Genomic DNA, 23586 nt, shown 5'->3' on the forward strand with positions numbered 1-23586 from the left:
TGTATGTTCTCCATCCTTTAACATGTTCCAAGAGTTGTTATTTATAGAGTTAAGGCCGACGTGATCCATTGTTGGATCAGAATCACATGGCCTCATCCCATTAGTCGGAGCCTCCCATCACTTTCTGCCTTTGATTAATTACACTAACAAGGGATCAACCGTCCTACATTCTAGGCTGACATTTTGACATCTATTAATACAAACGTTACATCAATCATTCCTACATATACTCTTCGGATTTGCTTTAAAAGCAGCAAACACTTCAGCTTTAAGGGGGAGCATCGGATATGCAGAGGTTCGGCCAAAAGAGAAAGTGTTTCGTTAAAGAACTGTGAATGAAGATAGTGCTCCAGCCAAAGAGCAGCTTGTTTCCTTTCTAAAATTTTTGTTCTTGTTGACTACCAGATATATACATGCAATGCCTCCACATGGCTTCAACGTTCAGATATGAAGCTTAATAAATAGCACCATTAGCTTGAGTAGTAATGCGTGAAAGTTTGAAACAACAGAAGCGAGTGATGTATTATTACAACTCGAGATTTAAGAGTTGTGCTTTGTCTAGTAGCTGAGCTTCTTAGATGACAATTATATATTTTAATTTTTTTCCCTTGAAATTCTTTTCTGTGTAAGGAACTGTCGCTGCTATTAATTGTTGCGCTCAAATTTGAAAGCATCAGCCCCATATCAACAGTGTCAAAGATAGATCATAAGGCAATTCACATCACGTCTGCTAATGTAAATTTAAATCAATACTTTCCTTTCTTCTGTTTCTGGTCTAAATTAACAAACTAAAATATAATAGAGAGATCCGTTTTATTTATGATCTCTTTCATGAAAAATACATAATATTATTCCTTTCATCTAGCAAGTTCAAACTTTCAGGCCGACTGATTGCTATTATACGAATACCTACTAGCCCAACTGCTCAGTTGTGTAAAATCCAAATCATAGCTTGTATCGGAGTGTTCACATTATCGTAATTACCAAAGAATACATTTAGAAAGTCAGATACGAAATTCTAACAAGTTTTTATTGGATTCCTCTGCTATACTCTCTAAAGAAGAAACATATAATTAACAGATAACACAGTTAAGAACTCTCAAACAATTTTTCTAGTCGAAAAATAAAATAAATAATACACATTAACAACTTAGTGTGATTTTTTCTTGAGTTATCCATCGAATACTCATACCAAATTGTTAATTTATGTACATAAGCCGGTAGGAGTTATCCCCATATCTTCTAAATCGTCCACACTAACAATCCATCATTCCCCTCCAAAGGGCGATTTTAGTAAATAACCAAATATAATACTAGGGCTAAGGGTCAAGTTGGTAATTTTTCGTACATATCCCCCTCCCGGAGCCTAAGTATCATATCTTTTTTAGAGGAGAAACTATGCATTTTTGGGATCTGCGTGCTCCCTGGTTCTAACCTCTAAGAGGTCCGATCTGCACGGCCCTCCTAATAATATCCATAAATGACTTGTTTTTGGTAATAGATATCTAGTTGTTTTACAAGGAGAATGAAAATGGTTTTCTAGGAGATAAATGTACCTCCTCAAGAACAAGGAATTGGAGCTCCGAAGCATAATCTCTCACACATCCTATTCGTGGACCAGCTCTTGTTGTCCATCTGCAAGAAAGTTGATTCCCAAACTAATACGATCTCATTCCTTTGTGCGAGTTTATTCTTTTGATAATCTTTTTGTCATCATCAAATAAGTTTTGCTTAGAGACAGTAAATTCTTAATCGGATAAGAATTCCATCTAAGTTACTATCTAAAGTTAGACTGGTAAGGCAATTTGACACGACCTGTCCCGAGTCATCCTAGTGGACCCGATACGTGGCTGTGCCGATAGTAAATACCAGCTAAATGCCAGTACCACCATCAAGGTTACTTTGACCATGACATATTTTTATAAAAATTTTAATAAAATTTCCTCTGAAATATGGATTCAAACCATCTGAATAATAATCGATTTCTCAAAACTATACGTGTAGTTTAAAATAGGGTGCACCAGGCCTTCAAAACACAACTATTCAAAATAAAGTGGACTAAAAAGATATTTACACGCCTTTACTAGACAAAAGACTCCAAATGCACAACATTTACAAAAATGTAGCGAACCCTTGATATGGATATATTTTTCGATAAGAAATGTATGAACTATATAAACTAACAAAACGAGTCACACAACTGACGATAATGTGTGGCTCAACTTCACAGATCAAAAGGCTCTATTGCTGCTCAACTCAACTACTATCTGATAAAAAAATGGTAACAAAATATGAGCCTGTAGTTCAGCGATTGGATAGTTTGCACATAAATATATTTTCCGTTTATGCATATTTTCTAAAAATTCTTACTCTATTAAAACATTGAGAAATTCTGAAATCTGATCGCACTTTTTAAAATTGAACATGATTTCATCTTAAAATTCTCTTTTCTTTATTTTTAGCAAGCAACTAGAAGGTATAATGAATATAAATAATCTGATATTAGTAGATATGAGTGAAAAAATCCTTTCACGGTATTATAAACTGAAGTCATTTCCTTGTAAACTGAATAAACTAAATTCTATATTCTGAAATTTGATATACTGTATAATAATGAAAAATTGCACCAAAAAAGTACCTGAAATAACCTCACTCATGCATCAGTTAGTACAGACATACATAGCAAAGCTATTTAACTCTAAAATTCTGAAATATTGAAATTCTGTAATTCTGAAATTTTAGTCGTGCACGAAGAATTGCCCAAAGGCTATAATATGATCATACACTATAAAAACACATTCACAATAGTGCAGAGTGAGTAAAATCATCATAACTGATCGTGTATTGAGGAAACACATTCACACCAGTCATACACTATGAAAACGCATTCACATCAGTACAGATTAGGATAAAATCATCTGGGTATTTTCTAGTGGTTTTAAAAATAATTTTAAATATGCTGAAATATTTAAATTTATATAACATGATAATCAAATGATTTAATTGAATTGATTTAAATTTAAAAACAACTTATTATAAATCTACTATATTCTGAAAATCATGCTGTCGATCAACTGTATGAAATAATAAATTTTCTTATATATATAAATTTAATAAATACTAATTTTTGAAAAATAAATTTTTATCCTCTTACAAGTCAATCTACAAGCTATGAGGGTTGATAAACTTTTCCAATTTCCTCGTTACTACTTGAAATACGGTACAAGATAACCAATTTAACTACTATCAAATCAAGAGACCTTTGATATTTAATGCTATGATATTTAAACTAAATTTCTCAATAATTGAATAAATTTTCCAAAATTTCTTTAATCAATTGGAGATAATTCTACTTTCTAATACCTTCATAAACATGTAATTTATCCAAATTTATCTTCATCCCAACTATAAAAGTAATTATCCCTTTGAATCTAGTAAATATCTAGTAACCATAATTCAAACAATTTAATTTACATCTTGTTCCATAAAATCATGCTTTCATTTGAGTGTTTCAACACGACAATCATTGCCACTAACAATAGTTAATCAAGAATCCGAAATAAGATTTCTAGGGTTTGTTCAATAGATATTACTTACTTCGATATAAATATCATTCACAGCTCAAAAAAATTGGTTTGAAATCATGCTCTTTTCTTCAGTCTGAAATTTAAACCAACCATTTAGAACCCTAGGAATTTCAACATAAGTTATTCTTTTATCATTGAAGCAAATAGATAAATTAAATTCAAGCTTATAGAAATCAACACTTCTTCTTCTTCTTCTTCCTTTTTTTCCCTTTCTTCCTTTCTTCTTTCTTTTTCTCCTTTTCTTTCCTCTTTTCTCTCTCTTTTTCTTCCTTTCTCTCGATTCTTCTTCTCTACCCCCACACTAATCTTTCTTTGTTTATGTATGTAAATGAAAAATCAAAGCAATGGGATTAAAAGCATGGCATTCGGACTCCACTAACCCATTTTTGCAAAGGAAGTCCCTCTTCTTCAATTTAGCATAACATTTAGTCCTTTACTTCCAAGAATATATAAGTAGATACCAAAATTAAATTTCATCCATTTTAAACCTTCAAATATTTTTCCATAATAAATTAAACCCCAATAAGATAATTTATTTCATTTAAATCCCTATTTGACTTTGACTTTAATCAATTGAATTTTGGACTTTTGACTCAATAATTTTCTTGACTTTGACTATGAATGAGTGAGTTGTAACATCCTTGGTGTTGGTGTAGTGTCTTGAATAACTCATACCCGTCCTCCCTCTTCGAAATTTGAAGAACAACAATTTTTTATTGTAATTTTAGGGACCTTCTAGATATATGTGGATTTACATCCTTGGAATATTTTTTGCCTGAATCACTTCGCTCTTCCACGTTGCTGCCTTCACTGGCAGCTTGACTGAAATCTGGTGTTGATATGATATTACGAAAGCCAAAGGTACCAACTTCCTCTTCATTATTTGATGGGGTTAATTTCACAAACGGTCACTGAACTTATAGAAAAATTACAAAATGGTCACTAAAGTTTAAAATATTCAGAAACGGTCACTTAAGTATTGGGACGTTTTCAAAAACGGTCACTGAAGTTGAAAAACACTTTTTTAGTTTTTTTTATTACATTTGCGGCAATTTTTCAGCTACTTCCAACCACCGATACTATCGAATTTTGATACCGTTGGAAAGCCCACAACGTCCTCTCCAATTACCACTCAAATCTCTCCGTAACACCAAGGAATTTGACCGGAAAATCACCGCAAAAGTCGCCCCAAAAAATCTGAAAATCTGCCCAGATTTTCAGATTTTTGGGCAACTTTTACGGCAATTTTCCAGCGACTTTCGACCACCAAGACCATCGGATTTTGATACCATTGGAAAGCCCACAATATCCTCTTCAATTACCATCCAAAATCTCCCCCAAACTCCAAAGGATTCGGCCAGAATAAACCCGCAAAGTCGACATCCCAAAAAGGCAAAAATCTGGGATGCCAATTTTGTGAGTTTATTTCGGCCGAATCCTTTGGAGTTTTGGGGAGATTTTGGATGCTAATTAAAGAGGACATTGTGGTCTTTCCAATGGTATCAAAATTCGGCTATTTTGGTGATCGAAAGTTGTCAAAAAGTCACCGCAAAGTCCACCAAAAATCTGAAAATTTGGGCAAATTTTTGCCTTTTCGGGTAGCCAACTTTGTGGGTTTATTTCGGTCAAATCCTTTGGATTTTATGGGAGATTTTTTGTCGTAATTGAAGAGGACATTGTAGACTTTCCAACGGTATCAAAATCTAGTGGTATCAGTGGTCGGAAGTGATCGAAAAATTGCCACAAAAGTAGCTCAAAAATTTTTAAACTTCAATGACCATTTTTGAAATTGTCCCAATACTTAATTGACCGTCACTTAAAGTTTTAAACTTCAGTAACCGTTTTGTAATTTTTCTGTAAGTTCAGTGACCGTTTGTGAAATTAACCCTTATTTGATGCTTTTTAAACACCGGAAAGTAAATGTTTTTTTACCAGTAACTTAACTTTAGATAACTCGCAAGCAACGTGCATCATCGATCTTACCTAGACAACACTCAGATTGACATTGTTCTGCATAAGAAACGACATGAATTCCTCGAAATTTTCTTCTGTCTTGAGATAGTGCCCACTGTGAGGCCAAACCGCATATTAGGTTCATAAACAATCAGTCTCAAACAATCAATTCAAAAGTATTGGCTAAAAAAAATGATAGTATCTGCACCTTGAGAACACCTTCTTCGACTACTAATCTTCCAGCAGACAAAGTGGAACCACCAGCCAAGAAACTTGAATGTTGAAATGTTCCTTTTTTCTTCCGGTCCTTCCCGTGTATTGAGAAGCTTCCCACTCCTTGCATAGATAAACTTGCCGTCCTCTACAACAGCTTCATAGATCTTCCTCTCTGTCTGCAGAAACATTTATAAGTACGTTGGTCAATTCACTTAGACATGTCTTCTCCGTAGCGAAGAGAAAGTTAAAAGCAGCTTCTTCGGTTCCTGGACACATAAAGAGCCAATTTTTAACGCTTTAAAATTTTAAATTATTTTTTATAATTTTATTTTTCACCACACATTCACACAATAAAATATTCTACACACAAATTAATAAAGTTTTCTTACTTTTTAAATATACATTCTCCTACAAATACTATTTAAAACACTTTAATTTTTCAAATAATGAGTGACAAATGGGGGCTAAATAAGACTCAAATTCCTAGAATACTGTGGCATGAGCCTAAGATTTTAAGGTCACGATCCCAAATTTAAGCACACCTATGCTAGGCAAATGATGTTGGGAAAATAGGGTTAAATCTACCGATGATTACCCAACTCTATACTGAGTGTCACCATTGCTGCCCAATTTAATTTTGTTTCACCACGGCTATCCATCTTATACATAGTTTCACCATGGCCACCTAATTTGATTTTATTTCACCATAACCACCCAATTTCATATAAAGTTTCACCATGATCACCCAATTTTGTATAATGTTTCACCATGACCATCCAACAATTTTTCACCACTTTTACTAATTTTAAAGGGAAAAAGCAGTAACTTTGCATTATGGTGGCCATGGTGACATTATTTATAACGTTGGGTGGTCGATTGTAAATTTAATTATGGGAAAATAATTTGTCATACGTAATTAAGTGTGTATTAAAGGCTTCGTCAAGATTAAACCCATTGAAAGTAATTTGATAGGAGTTAAAGTTATTGGGCTCTAGACATCTTATAAAATATGGGCTTAATTATGTATAGAGACCTGCTTTATTTTGTTATATTTTATGATGGATATATTTATAACGTTGGGTGGTCGATAGTAAATTTAATTATGGGAAAATAATTTGTCATATGTAATTAAGTGTGTATTAAAGGCTTCGTTAAGATTAAACCCATTGAAAGTAATTTGATCGGAGTTAAAGTTATTGGGCTCTATATATATATATATATATATATTCAATTCATACGTGTGTTCTCATTCTCTCTACATCTCATTATTAGAACGAATACATAGACTTCTTTCTGAGAGAAATTGTATTGAAGAGAAAAATCAAGAACTTGTAACCATCTATGTTCTCATGGATCATGGAATACTTCCGCTCTTATTCTCTTGGTGATTTGATATAGAGATTCTTGGCATAAATATAAGGTTTTCTATATTAAGTTCAAAGGGTTTAATTTTCGAATAAGTGGTATCAAAGCATGCTTCATATTAATCCATTGAAAATCAAGAATTTTAGGGTTGAAATTTGTAATTGTGGTTTTTTAAATTTTGGAATTTGAATTTTAGCCTTTAATTTAGAAATTTAGAATTTTGGGAACATTTTTCGGAGATTAGGATTATGCGGCACTGCAGCTAGAAGTTACTACTGTCGGACAAAACAAGCAGTACCACCAAGAGTTTTAGTGCTGGGTTGCTACACTTTTTCAAAATACTTTTTAAATTCAAATTTTGGTACTGTTTAGTAGTTTTTATTTATTTATTTTTTCTTTTTGTGATGTTTCATATTTTAAAATAGATTAGTTAAAATAACATGTTATCTTATTAACATCTCCTGCGTATTTATTTTATTTGAAATATTAAGATGGTTGTGTGTATATAATGTAAGTGTTATGCCCTAAATCCAATCGATTTAGATTGTAAACACTTTTAATATGTTTAATGCATTTATTTTTTATAAGATCTATTATTTATTTAAATAATATTAAATAACAGAGTTCGAAAATTCAAGTTTAAGTGATTTGTTAATCACAAGGAGTTGTGATTGTAAGATACAAATTACATATGATTGAATCTTGAATAATCTATGGTCGTAAGTAATAACGAGATATGGATATCGTTGTTACAGATAAGACCATCACGTGTGACATTTTTTACTTGTGAAGTAAGTAACTGATCTCACGAGCTAAAGTGTGATGACACTTAAATGACCCCGTGGAGTTTTGTTATAGAACGAAACATTGGGGACCCGCTAAGAGATTCCACATGGATAAATATCTGAGTATCAGTAGTTAATCTCTAACGTTCGGTGGTGGAATTGATTCTTTGACTTGAGGTCATCATAGTGCCTTGTATGAGGACAGTCATGCTTTGACGGTGTTGGATGTTGCTTTACCAAGGGCTACTAATGCAACATCGTTCGGGTATGTCAAGAATCATATAAAGGTTGTGAATGACCAATAGAGAATTCGTCACTCCTAGATAGTAAGAGATTGTGATCTGCATTTCGTTCAATTAAGTCAATAACGAAATCATTGGCCAAAGTATACTCATAAGTCGAAAAAGAGTTTTCGACTCACGTTGACTTAATAGTAGAATAAAAGATATGATCGATAATCGAGATTGACACACTAACATATCTCATAATCGATTGGATCATATTGACGAAGGGATTATAGTTTCATGATAAACGAGCAAGTTTGGTTTTGTCATACCACATGACATTTCCCGTCATATGTGTCGCTCTGATTTATTGCTAGATGTTAATCTGGGATGACGAGTGTGAGTTCGTGATAAATTAAAAGGTTATTTTAGTTTATCAATTTTGACTAGATCAAAATAATATCTCACGTCGTTAGGTATCGTGGTCGGGAACCTAATGGGTCGCACACAAAAGTGAATAGGAAGATTGCAATTTGTCAATTAATTAGTTTAACAAATGTTGGATAAATTAATTAATTGAGTTAATTATTTATAGGCCCGAATTGGATTAATTAATTCAAGGACCGGATTTAATTAAATGGATTAATTAAACATTGGACTGGACCGAACCGGACCAGGCCCATTTGGGCTTATATAAATGCAAGGCTAGGGTTTTTAATTTGTAGAGATTTTCTCATAATTCTTGCTAACACAAGAGGAGAAAACCCCTGGTGGCTCCAATTTATTCTTTGTGTTGAATTCATTGGAAGTTGGACAATTGGATAGCTGTGGGAGGCAAATTCAAGTTGCTGGAACAAAGATAACGCAAAGGAGTTTGCAGATCTAAGAAAATGTATAACTTTTGTCACAATTTCTATCTAAATACAAAGATGAATCCTGATGGGAATTGAAAATATTTTATTTTCGCTGTGCATGTTTAAATAAATTCCCAACATGTAATTCATGTGGTATTGATCAACCCAAAAAAGGTCAATATTCAACCGAATTACATGCACGCATATGGTAATAAATACGTAACTATTATAAAGTTTTTTATTGTGTGAACAATAAGTCGATCCAAAAATAGACTTAATGTTTGGTAAGATTTATTTTCAATATTTGATTATTACACTAAAGGTCCGTTTGATTGCAAAGAAAACAAATTCCAAGGAAATGAAATACCTAGAAATTATTTTCTTGGGAATTGTATGCTTGATTGATATGATTTTCTACGTGAAAAATGTTGAAATAAAAGTGTTTCTTGGTGTTCGTTTGTCTTTGTTTTAAATGAAAATTGTCAATTAAAGAGATAGAATTTATATACACACAATTAAAGATAGAATTTGTTTTTATTGCCAAAAAAAAAATTATCTTCAATGGTGCCTGGAAAATCAATTCCCACCACCCACAAAACCAAGAAATAGTCTACGTGGTTGGAAAAAGCAAGAAAATCTATTCCCTGGAAAATAATGCTATCAAACATGCAATTTGTGGAACTTGGAATTGGAATTCCTAATTCCATGGAAAACTTTGGCGAATCAAACATGGCCTAAAAGTATTACTTACCAGTTGATATTTCCATCCAAAAACTAGATGTCGATATTGTGTTCGGTCTCTTACGATGGGGCAACAATTATTTGAATTTTATTCATTATTTGATATGTACTCTAATTTGAATATATTGTTTTAGTTGTTTTGTTCTTTGTTCAGTTACTTCATCCACTTTTATAATATCTATCAACATCAACTCAATTTCTATGCTAAATGGAATAAACTTTAAGGACCGAAAAGAGAATGTATTGATATTTCTTGGTTGCACGAGTCTTATGATCATGAAGCGTGGAATTCTAGAAATATTTAGGGGCTCTATATCTGAAAAGGTTTTTACTTCCAAGGATTTACTTGAAGAAAATGAAAAATATTTTGCAAAAAATCGATAAGGCTAAAACAAGTATGCTTCCGACAAACTTAATTGCATTAAGATATAAGGCTAAAGGAAACATAAGGGAGTATATCATAGAGATATATTATCTTGCTTCAAAACTAAAGGCAATAAGGTGGGATTGTCTGAAAACTTGCTCGTGCATTTAGTTTTGATTTATCTTTTTGCACAATCCAACCAATTTAAGGTTAATTATTAGTTGTCAAAAGGAGAATTGGTCTCCTAGTGAGCTCATTTCTAATTGTGCACAAGAAAAAGTTTGAAGCAAGAGAAGACCAAAAGTACTCAAGTATCCATAAGGACAAGAACAAGAAAAGGAAGAAGGATGAGGAAGCTGCAACTGGTCCAATCAGAAAAAGCAAAAGCCTGAAAAGCATAAAGTATCTAACTCTTACTTTGTGGAAATTCTGGATACATGAAGAGGGGACTATACCAAATACCATGCTTGGCGTATAAAGAAAAGTACGCTTTTCATTTCAGTTTGTTCTGAGGTTAATTTAGTTCCAGTACCTCGACACACTTGATGGATAGATTTAGGTGTTATTACTCACATAAATATGTCTATGTATGATTAGTTGAACAGTCAAAAATCAAATGATGCTGAATGATTCATCTGTCGACGATGGCAAATTAGTTGAAGTCGAAGTTATAGGACTTAATACTATTTGGATTTGAAAGAGACATTTGTAGTACCATCGTTTAGGTGAAATTTGATTTCTATTCTATATTAGACTAATTTGGTTATTCTTGTTCATTTGAAAATAATAAGTTTAGTCTTTTTTAGAATTCAAATATCGTGGGTACTGATTTTTTATTTGTTTATGATAACCGATATTTGCTCAATATGATTGCCTTGTTTAATAAAGTATTGCATGTAAGTTCACACGCTATTAAATGCAAATTAACTAATGAGAATTTCACTGCGTTATAGCACAAGCGATTAGATCACATCTTCCAAAAGAGAATCGAAAGGTTTATGACAGATGGGATTCTTAATCCTCTTTATTTTTCTGATTATGATGCTCGTTTTAAATGTATCAAAGGGAAACAAACAAACATGAGAAGATTAGGTGTCAATAGGATTTTATACGTCTTAAAACTAAAACGTATGAATATCTATGGACTATTTCCTACGGCTTCTTGGAATGATCAAAAGTCTTTTCACGTTCATTAACAAATTTTCACATTATGGCTACCTGTATCTCATCTATGAAAAGTCCTACTCATTGGACAAGTTTAATGCTTACAAGGCTAAGGTTGAAAATCAATTTTACTAAAGAATCAAATGCCTCAGACCTGATCATAGTGGTGAATACTATGTCAAATATGATGGATCGGGTGAACAATGTCTAGGCCTTTTGCTAAATATATAGAGAAATGCGAAATCATCCCATAGTACACCATGTTATGATCCTGTAGTATGAATGATGCTGCTAAGAGACAAAACAGAACATTTAACATGGTAAGGAGTATGATTAATTATTCCACCAAACGAGAATCTTTTTTGGGAAAGTACTAAAGACTGCAGCTTGCATTCTCAATAGAGTTCCAATTAAAGTAACTACCAAAACCTTATGAGCCTTGGATAAGCTAGAAACCTAGTTTGAAACACTTGCACATTTAGAGTTGTCCAACTGAGACAATGCCTTATAAACTAAATGAAAGGAAATTGGACTTTAGAACTGTCAGCTGCTACTTTGTTGGATATTCTGAGAGGTCAAGAGGTTACAAATCTTTTATCCCACTATTACGTAATTTCTCAAAATGGGAAATGTTCGATTCTTTGAGGATGTTGAATTTTCTGAGGGAGAGTAGATTAGGGATTTTATCTTCAAGAAGGAATATGTAACTATTCCTTTTGTTGCTATGATAATGATCAGGATTGGGAACAACTTTCTATTCCTGATCTTGTTTAAAAAGTAATTCCAGATCAAGTTAATATTAAAGAACCACCTTGTTCACAATTAAGATACTGCTCCAAAAGAACAAACTTAACAACCTCAAGAACAAACGCCGAAATCCACTAGTGAAAAGAGAAAGCCAATTCGAGATGACCTTGTAATATTTTCTTCAAGAACACGATAAAGGTATTGGATTGGTGGAAAAAATCCAATTAGCTTTTATCAAGTCATGTGAAGTACTAATTTTTTAAAAGTGTTCTGATGGCACGAATTAAGAGATAAAGTTCATGACATTTGGGAACTCATTCTATTGTTGAAGGTGCGAAGCCTATGGGTTGTAATGGATATTTTAAACTAGAATGGATTCGAAGGGTGATATGGAGAGATACAAGGCTCATCTTGTTCCAAAAGTTTTTACTCAAAAGGAAGTCATTGATTTCAAAGAGATTTTTTCTCCAATTTCAATGAAAGACTCTTTAAGAACTATTATGTGGCACATTTTTATCTTGAGCTATATCAGATGGATGTAAAGACGATGTTTGTCAATGGTAACATTGATTAGATGATTTATATGGTACAATCAAAAAATTTGGTGTCAGGAAACCAAAAGAAGATGCTTTGCAAATTAAAGAAATCCATTTATGGGCTTAAGTTGGCTTCCCGTCAATGGTTACATAAATTTCATCAAGTAATTGTCTTGTTTGATTTTGAGATGAATGCAGTTGATGATTGTATATACCACAAGCTCGGTGAATCAAGCATATTTTTCTAGTACTAGATATTGATGAAATATTACTTGCTAGCAATGATATATGCTTATTGTAGGAAACTAAGATATTTTTGTCCAAGAAATTTGAAATGAAAGATCTTGGTGACACTTCTTTTGAATTAGGGATATAAATATACCAGGACCATTCTCGGAGTATTCTTGGATTATCACAAAAAAACTATATTGAAAAGGTGCTTAAGAGGTTTGTCATGCAGGATTATAAACCAAGTGATATCCTTATTGCTAAGGGAGATAAGTTTAGTTTCAATCAGTGCCATAAGAATGATCTCGAAGAGAGTGAAATGCAAAATAAATAAATAATTAAAATAAAAAATCTCATGCTTCAGCAGTAATGGGAGTCTAATGTATGCTCAGTTTTGTACACATCAGGATATAGTATTTATTGTTGGAATGCTAGGCAGATATTTGACTAATCCTATGATGGATCATTGGAAAGTAGCAAAGTGGGTTATGTGTTATATGCAGATAATTAAGGATTACATGATCACAAATAAAAAAGTAGACCAATTGGAGACCATTGGATATTTTGATTCTGATTTTACTAGTTGCCAAGATAGTTGTAGATCCACATCGGGCTATGTCTTCATGTTGGCTGGAGGAACTGTATCCTAGAAGAGTGCCAAACAGACACTCGTAGCTTCATCAACTATGGCAGTGGAGTTATATTATGGCATGAGGCATCCAATTATGGAATATGGCTACAGAATGTTGTCATTAGGCTATTGTGGATAGAATCGTAAGACACGTTTCAATTATTTTTTAACAATAAGTCAGCAGTGTTATATGCCAAAAACAGCTGGATCTCAACTAAATCAAAGTTTTATAGATAACAAATTCCTAGTTATTAAGGAGAGAATTCATAGTGGTCGGATTTCTATGGAGCATAATGGCACAACTCTATGATTGTGGAACTGTTTACTAAAGGGCTACTATCTAAGGTCTTTCATGAGCACACTGCTCATATGGAAGTTGTATCTTTTGATGATATGCTAATTTAGTGGAAATTTGTATTTAGGTGTCTGATTTTAGACAATTTTATGTTTATGGATATTTTCTTCAAAAATAAAATATTCGTTTATTTTCACTCTAATAAGTTTTGGTTTGATCTTTTTGAATAATAAAGAAGGAACAGTTGGAAATAGGTATGTTTGGATTATATTGCTTGTAATTTTGTACTGCACACCTATACTTGATCTATGTCATTTGATTATTTGATACATGTGATCATTGATGGATTTAGTTATGATACATGTAACGAGATCGCTTTGGTCTTAAATTGAGAAAATCAATGAATGAGATTTGTCGGAGAGGCTTTTGGTCATGATAGCAAAGATTTTGAGTTCATAAATTTATGCACATTTATAGGGCAACATGTGTTGGGAAATAATTTATCATGTGAGCCTACATATATAATTAAGTGTGTATTAAATGCTATCTTAAGGTTAAGCACATTGAAAGTGAATCGATACGGGTTAAAGTTAACGGGTTTTAGGTATCTAATAAAATGTAGGCCTAATTATGTGTAGAGATATGTTTTATTTTGTTTTATTTTATGATGGACCAAAATACATATGAAAATATATAGTATGGTTATGGCCCCCAGTTCATACTTGTGTTCTCATTCTTTGTGCCATTCCATCATTGGAAAGAATACATAGACTTCTTTTTGAAAGAAACCATATTGAAGAGGAAGATCAATAACACGCAACCATCTCCATTCCCATGGAAAAAGGTATGCTTTCTCTCTTATTCTCTTGGTGATTTGACGTGGAGGATCTTGGCATAATATAAGGTTTTTATTAAGTTCCAAGGGTTCAATTTTCCAGCAAATGAAGCTTACCGGACCAAGATACTTGATGCATTGATGGTGAAGCTTTGATCGTGGGCATCTCTTTACCTTCTCCAATGTCCAACTTGCAATTCAAAAACTGTATGCTACAAGTGATCTTTAATGATGCAAAGTTAATATCCTTCAGTATTTTTCTGGTTGAAATAAATATTATCAGTAAAAGAAAGACAGTTTACTGTAAGACTGGAGCCAATTGACATAATAAAATTGCAGGTTGTGCCCATAGCGGTGTTGAGGATCAATCCACACAAAAATAAGAAAAAAATGGGAACCAAGTACTCGTAGAATTTGAACTTTCTCTAGAAGTTTTAACTTACAGCCTTGAGCCAATGCTGCAAGGCGAGTTTACATGCTTTATCATCCTTTGACAGACCTTTCCCCACCTATTAATAAAAGAATAAGACTTAATCTTGGGGAATTCAACATAATGATATGCCCTAGTTTACCTTAGCAGCTCTAGTTCTTGCTCTTGACCAACGTGAAATAGCAGTTTCGATTTTCTGAATTGCAAAGAAAGATATGTTTAGGAAAACCCACATTTTCCTAATCCTAGAATTGGCAACATATTTAATACATTATATTTGCTAATGGGCTAAAATTAAGTGGTCTAATTTAGTAAATGCCCATAGACTACTCAAATCAATATGGTTTAGTTGAGTAGATACCAATAAATATTGCTCTAATTTGGGGATTATGAGAACCCTAATTAAGCAATATATATAGATATTTTGGTTATGGTCCCCAATATACCAAATCACACAACAACTTCCCTTCTCCCCATCAAGAAGAGAAACGACTGTCCCATTGAGGAATAAGGTAATTTGGTTGAGGAAGATCACAAACCACCTCCCTTGTTCGTGTTCATCAGTACATGGTCGATTGTCACAATAATTCTGCAATAGTAGGCAATCCTTCATAATAGATACGTGTATATAATCTGAATCCATGAATCCTAATATTTTGGCATGATGTTGATCCTAGGATTTTTTAGTTGTTTTGATCTAGGATATTTACATATATATTTGGATATTATATGAATTTCTAACAAGTAGTATAAGAGCGGTCATCATTTGCTAGATTATTAGGATTTGTGTGTATTCTATTCGTATGATGTTTGGATTATTTTTCGAATAGAATATTTGGATTTTGTGAAATTCCTTGAACTATTAAGTTTAAGAATAATTAAGGTTAATCTTAAGATTAGAATTTGATTCATGATATAATGATTGTTGATTGTTGTTCTCGATGCATAATTGATACGGAATTGGGATTTCAAATTTTGGGAAATTACAGTGTTATTTTTCCAGATTCAGTCTCGGTTTATTTTTTTCTAATTTTTTTTTGGGGGGCTAAATTTCAATTGCATCAAAAGCACATCAGCAATTCTGGACCCTTTTTTTTTTATAATGGATACATCACTTTTGTATCGTATAGATTACTGTTAAATTTTGTCACCTTCCATTATGGATCCAGAAACAAGCATTTCAATTGTATGAAGGATTCAGACGCAAACTTTGACCCTTATTTTATATATAATAATGGATATAATATTTGAATAGAATATGACAAAGTGGGAGTCCTTTGAAAGTGTAATTTAGTAATCTGTCAAAGAGATTCAGCCTTTCCGTAAAGAATCCAGATTTAGCCTCTGACTGTTTTAGATTATTTTGGGCTGATTTTCATTTTCATTTTGGATTAGCCACTTTGTTTGACTTTTATTGTTTTCTTAATGAATCCAGAATTGCATAATGATACAGCCACAATTTTTTTTAACCTTCATTGTTATCTCATAATGGATCTGGAAAATGTGTGTTGTCAAATTAAAAAAAACAATATACCTTTTCTCTAGTAATGAAGGAATTGGCAAAAGATAGTGGCAGACATAAAATGGAAATGGATTCAGTTTGTTGAACCTATTCAAATTTCTGAATTCATTTTTTAAGGTTTAAAATAAATTCAAAACTTTGGTTTTGATAATTCCTTTTGGATGTCTAGTATATTCAATTGAATTTATTAGAGCAACATGTCGCCGAAGTAAACCCTGTTGTGTAAATTAATTTAATTGAAAATACATAGATACTTTGTGCGAAGTCATTTATGCGAGCTGTGCTCGGCCAAAAGGAAGGTACATTTTGGCCAAATAACAACGCGCCTACGATGATGAATGTGTGATAATTATAAAGACCTTTCATGTGAACAATAGTCGGTCCAAATAAAGGCTATTGTTTGACAGAATTAATTGCCAATATTTGATCATTATACTGAGAATACCACTTACAGTTAGTTTCTCTGTCCAAAGATTAGGAATTAATGTTGTACTAGGTATCTTGAGGTGGATGCCCAAATCTGGATTATTTGTGTCTGCTTATTTTTCTTATTTGACATGCTTGTTTATTTTGTTCTCTATACAATTTCTATTGCTAATGCTGCAAACATCTTTGCTCAAGTCAGCGACATCCCAATGTTGAGTGGGAGGAGCTTTAAATTTTGGAAAGAAGCCGTGGAGATTGTCCTCGACTGTATGAATTTAGATCTTGCACTTTGTTTGAACCGACCCACTTCTACTTCGAAAAATCCCAATGAGGGTAAAATTGAAAGATGGGATTGCTCTGATCGAATGTGCTTGATGATCATGAAACATTCCATTCCGAAAGTGTTTCGGGGCTCTATTGCTGAAAACGGGAGCGCCAAGAAGTTCCTTGAGGAAATTGACCAATATTTTGCCAAGAATGAAAAATCAAAGGCTAGTAACCTTTTGGCTAATCCCGTTTCGATTAAGTATAAGGGCAAAGGAAACATTAGTGAGTATATTATGGAGATGTCTCATCTTGTATCAAAACTCAAGTCTCTTAAGTTGGAGCTGCTTGATGACATGCTTGTGCACTTGATTTTGATCTCTCTTCCTATGCACTTTGGGCAATTCAAGGTGAGTTATAACACTCAGAAGGACAAATGGTCCCTCAATGAACTCATATCTCACTGTGTGCAAGAAGAAGAGAGGCAGCAGCATGATAAGACAGAGAGTGCTCTCTTGGCCTCAACCTCTCAGAACAAGAAAAAGAAGAGAGCTAAGGATGCTGCAGAAGGACCTTTTCAGCAGAAGAAGCAGGATAAGGAGTTTACCTGCTACTTCTGCAAGAAGTCGGAACATATGAAGAAAAAGTGTTCCAAGTACGTTGCCTGACGTGTAAAGAAGGATATGCTTCTTACTTTAATTTGTTTTGAAGTTAATTTAGCTTCTTTACCTAAGGATACTTGGTGGGTAGATTCTGGTACTACTACTCACATAAGTATGTCTATGAAAGTTGCCTGTGAGGCCGATTGCCAAGCGAAGCAGAAAGATTCATCTTTGTGGACGATGACAATAAAATTACGGTAGAGGTTGTAGGGACTTTCAGATTACAATTAAAAACTGGGTTTTATTTGAATTTGTTTGAGACATTTGTTGCACCATCCTTTAGACGGAATTTAATTTCTACTTCTAGTTTGGACAAATTAGGGTTTTCTTGTTCATTTGGATATAATAAAGTTGGTCTCTATCAAAATTAAAATTTTGTTGGTTCCGGTTATATGATTGATAATCTGTATATATTTAATATTGTAATTTCCTATAATAATTTATTGCAAACAAGTTCACGTGGTACAAAGCGAAAATTAAGTGAGAATTCTGCCACTATATAGCTCAAGCATTTAGGTCATAGCTCTAAGCAGAGAATTTAGATGCTTGTGTTGGATGGAATTCTTGAACCCCTAGATTTAACAAACTTTGAAGTCTGTGTTGAGTGCATCAAGGGGAAAAGAACAAACATGAGAAAATTAGGTGCCGAGAGAGCTACAGACGTCTTAGAACTAATACATAGTAATATTTGTGGCCCATTCCCTACGGTTTCTTGGAATGGACATCAATACTTCATTACGTTTATAGAAGATTACTCTATACTTGGTTACCCGTATCTAATTCACGAGAAATCACAATCTTTGGACGTTTTCAATACTTTCAAAGTTGAAGTTGAACTTCAAGTTGGAAAGAAAGTAAAGGCTATCAAATCTGACCGTGGTGGTGAATACTACGGAAGATATGATGGATCAGGATAACAATGTCCAGGACCTTTCGCTATTTTTCTCAATGAGTGTGGAATTGTCCTGCAATGTACGATGCTAGACAAACCTAGCATGAACGGTGTTGCAGAGCGACGAAATCGAACTTTTAAGGATATGGTAAAGAGTACGATGAGCCATTCCTCCTTGCCAGAGTCACTTTGGGAGAAGTTTTGAAGACCATAGTGTACATCTTTAATAGGGTGTCGAGCAAGGCAGTTGCCAAAACTCCCTATGAGCTATGGACAGGCAAGAAGCCTAGCATTAAACACTTGCATATTTGGGGTTGTCCAGCTGAGGCACGGCCTTATAGGCCACATGAAAGAAAACTGAAATCAAGGACGGTTAGCTGTTATTTCGTTGGTTACGCTGAATGCTCTCGAAGCTATAAATTTTACGATCCCACATCAAGATCCTTTTTTGAAATGGGAAATGCGAGGTTCCTTGAGAACATTGAGTTTGGAGGGGAAGAAAACATAAGGAACGTTGTCTTTGAAGAAGAATCTATTATTGACAGCAATTAGGTCTCTATACCTATTGTTGTTCAAGACATAGTTCTAGCAATAGACTACAATGTTCAGGCTCCTATCTCTGACATTGTTTCAGACCAAGACAACAATGAGATTCTTTCTCAAGCATCACCTACAGAACAAACTCAACAACCTCAAGAAGTGCCATTGAGGAGATCCACTGGGAGAGGAGTAGTGCGATTCCAAATGATTATATCTCTTTCTTCAAGAACATGAGGATGGCGTTGGTTTAACAAAGGATGACCCGATCAACTTCCTTCAAGCCATGCGTAGTTCTAACTCTCAGAAGTGGATTGATGCCATGAAGGATGAGATGAAGTCTATGAAAGATAACGACGTTTGGGATTTTGTCGAGTTGCCTAAAGGAATGAAGCCCATTTGTTGTAAATGGGTATTTAAAACTAAGAGGGATTCAAGGGGCAATGTTGAGAGATATAAAGCTCGTCTAGTCGCTAAAGGCTTTACTCAAAAGGAAGGTATAGACTACAAAGAGACTTTCTCTCCCGTATCTTCGAAAGACTCTTTTAGAACAATAATGGCACTGATGGCTTATTTTGATCTAGAGCTATATCAGATGGATGTGAAGACTGCATTTTTCAATAGAGACATTGACGAGACAATTTACATGATACAACCAGAAAACTTTATGGTGGGAAATCCAAAGTCTATGGTTTGCAAGTTAAGAAAATCCATCTATGGTCTCAAACAAACTTCCCATCAATGGTATCGCAAGTTCCATCAAATCATGACCTCGTACGGTTTTAAGGTGAATTTTGTTGATGACTATGTGTATCATAAATTCAGTGAGAGTAAATATATCTTCTTGGTATTATATATTAATGATATTCTGCTCGTTAGTAGCAATATAGGCTTACTGTATGAAACTAAGAAATTTTTGACGAAGAAATTCGAGATGAAAGATCTTGGGGATGCCTTTTTTGTATTAGGTATTCAGATACTGAGAGATCGCTCTCTAGGTATCATTGGACTGCTACAAAAGAGCTATATCGATAAGGTTCTGAGTAGATTCGGTGTGAAAGATAGTAGACCAGGAGACACACCCATTTCTAAAGGAGACAAGTTTAGTCTCAAACAGTGCCCTAATAGTGATCTCGAAAGAAAAGAGATGCAGAAGATTCCACATCCGTCAGTGGTAGGGAGTCTAATGTACGCTCTAATTTGTACTCATCCTGACATAGCATTTACTGTGGGAGTTTTAGGTAGATACTTGAGTGATCCAGGCATGCAACATTGGAAAGTAGCCAAACGCGTGATGCGTTATTTGAGGAGAACAAAAGACTACATACTCACTTATCGGAGATTAGACAGTTTAGAGGTCATCGGGTTAGGGACCGAGCCGAGCTCGCGAGCCGCTTGCGAGCTCGTGATTTCTTTTGATTTTTTAAAATTTTTTAATTTTTTTTTTGTAAACTTGCACATTTTTGGACCTTTTTCTTTAAAATTTTCATATTTTTTGACAAGCCCACGAGCCGCTCATGGGCTCGGCTTGTGGGATTGAACCCCCTGCTTGGCTCGGGCTTGGGCTCGTCAAATGACGAGCCCGAGCAGCCCACAAGCCGAGTTTTGACGAGCTGAGCGGCCGAGCCGACGAGCCACTCTGTCCGTTTGACATCCCTACATCAGGTTCTTTGACTCTGATTTTACGGGATGTCAAGATAGCAGGTGCTCCACATTAGGTTATATCTTTATGTTGGCTGGATGAGCTATCTCATTGCTTCTTCGACCATGGTTGCGGAGTTTATTGCTTGTTATGTGGCATCCAGCCATAGAATATGGCTACGGAACTTTGTCACTGGACTACGAGTGGTAGATGGCATTGACAAGCCATTAAAGATTAATTGTGACAATAACTCGACGGTGCTTTACTCCAACAACAATAGGAGTTCGACAAAGTCGAAGTTTATTGACATCAAATTTCTAGTTGTTAAGGAGAGAATTCAAGATAGACAAATTTCCATAGAACATATAGGAACAAATTCCATACTAGCAGACCCACTAACTAAGGGCTTAATGCCTAGGATCTTTCATGAGCACATTGCTCATACGGGCGTTATTTCCGAGGATATTCTGGTCTAGTGGGAGTCAATTTTATATTCTATATGTTTGCTTTAGACATTGAATTGTTTAGCCTTCTGCAGAATGAAGTTGATGGTTTATGATTCTATTTTTTGAGCTCACTTGTGTTTTCTACGTGGAGTGTTCGCATTTCATTAAAGATTTTGGAATGATCTCATTAAAGACTAAAGAAGGATCAGATGGAAATAGGCATGTTTAAGATCACATTTCATGTAAATTTCCATGTTACTCTTCCATATTTGATTTATGTCATCAAGTGTATTAATGTGGTGATCATCGTGGTTTAATCATGACTGTATTGTGATGAAAGTTGCAATGGTTCCATTATTAATATATGAGATGGACAAGATTGTTTAAGGAGAAGTCAAGGGTAAAGAGCATATAGATGCACGCCTCAGGAATTTGTAATATAATTGTTTGAGGAATAGTATGTAGCCAGGTGGGAGATTGTTAGGAAAACCCACGTTTTCCTAATCCTAGAATTGGCAACATAGCTAATACATTATATTTGCTAATGGGCTGAAATTAAGTGGTCTAATTTAGTATATGCCTATAGACTACTCAAATCAATATGGTTTAATTGAGTAGATACCAATCAATATTGCTCTAATTTGGGGATTATGGGAACCCTAATTAAGCAATATATAAAGATATTTGGGTCATGGTCCCCCCCATCAAGAAGAGAAACGACTGTCCCATTGAGAAATAAGGCGATTTGGTTGAGGAAGATCACAAACCACCTCCTTTGTTCGTGTTCATCAGTACGTGGTCAATTGTTGCAGTAATTCTGCAATAGTAAGCAATCGTTCATAATGAATACAGGTATATAATCTGAATCCGTGAATCCTAATATTTTGACATGATGTTGATCCTAGGATTTTAGTTGTTTTGATATAGGATATTTACATCTAGATTTGGATATGATATGAATTTCTAACAAGGTACAGAACTACTTTTGAGCTCTGCAAAATCTAAGAGCTTCCACCTGAATATATTATCACAGGAATACGTTCACAATCTATGTAATTAAAGGAAAAGGCAATCAGGCCAGGCCATTAAAGCTTACGATCTCTGCTCGACTAAGACTGCACAATCTGCTAGTCGTCTTCGGGTTCTTAAACTCTTATTTGTCTTCTGCACCTTTAAGGAAGCCAGATTTCGCTTTTTAACACACTCTTTATGAACATTTTCGTTCGATGTAGGCCCTTTAAATCTGAGGGAGCCCTTCTCAGACTTGAATATTGGCATATTGCAGCAGGTTTAGAATGTGGACAGATAGAACGAGAAATCCTTACATCACCACCTCCAAATCCAGACTTAAACTGGCTATCCAAATCATCAAAATTGGCCAATGGACACGAAAATGCCATTCCAAAAACTTGAGGTATCCTATCTCCAATCTGCAATATTTTTGTGAATTACGAATGCCATATGATATGCAGAAGTATCGAAAACATTTAAACTTCCATAGGGAAGACAGACAACAGTAGATCAAACAGTAAAAAGATTATAATGTCCATCCTTCCTTAAAGAAAAAGCGATACAGATGTCAGATTATTAACGATCATTTCGGCATGATTTTTGAAAAGTTAAAAGAAGTTTTTGAGATTTAAAAGTCGCTTTTGGACATGTTTGGCTACTGAAGTTTAGTTTTTAAACAATAATTTTAAGTTAACTTCCTCCAAACAAGAAATAAAAACAAATAAAGACCATGTCAAACGGCCCTAATTTATTCATATCTGAGACTAATTACTAATTGGAGCAAAATGGAGTTGGTTGGGTCCATATTCTTCAATAAATTTGATCGGGATTGAACTAAATCGGATGTAAAAATTGGGTTTTAAACTATCTATCGTCGGCTAGGTTGGCAAAGCTTAAAATTACTGTCGAATTCCATTTTTAATTAAATTCTCAACTTTTACTTACTTTTTAATAACAAGTTTATTCACTGACTTTTATATTCATCTTTATTACAATAGAGTATTCAATTTCAAGGGTTTATCTTCCACCAAATTATAGATTGATTACAATTTCATTTTCCAAAACAAAAACAAAAACAAAACAAAAAAATGCTATTACAACCTGCTTAAATATATTATAAATTTATCAACCTGCTTATTATTTTTTCAGCATGGCACAATTCAAATTGAGAAACGGTTTCACACATTAATCGCATTAAGAAAAGTTACATGCAATATCTAACATATGAG

General features: G+C 34.0%; 1 pseudogene; it reads right to left on the reverse strand.

Moving 5' to 3' along the window:
- Window positions 1-2231: 2231 nt before the first annotated feature.
- LOC111404518 lies at window positions 2232-23341 on the reverse strand (annotated as a pseudogene).
- Between the last annotated feature and the right edge of the window lie 245 nt (window positions 23342-23586).

This window comes from Olea europaea, chromosome 11, assembly GCF_002742605.1.
Source record: "Olea europaea var. sylvestris chromosome 11, O_europaea_v1, whole genome shotgun sequence".
NCBI classification, from domain to species: domain Eukaryota; kingdom Viridiplantae; phylum Streptophyta; class Magnoliopsida; order Lamiales; family Oleaceae; genus Olea; species Olea europaea.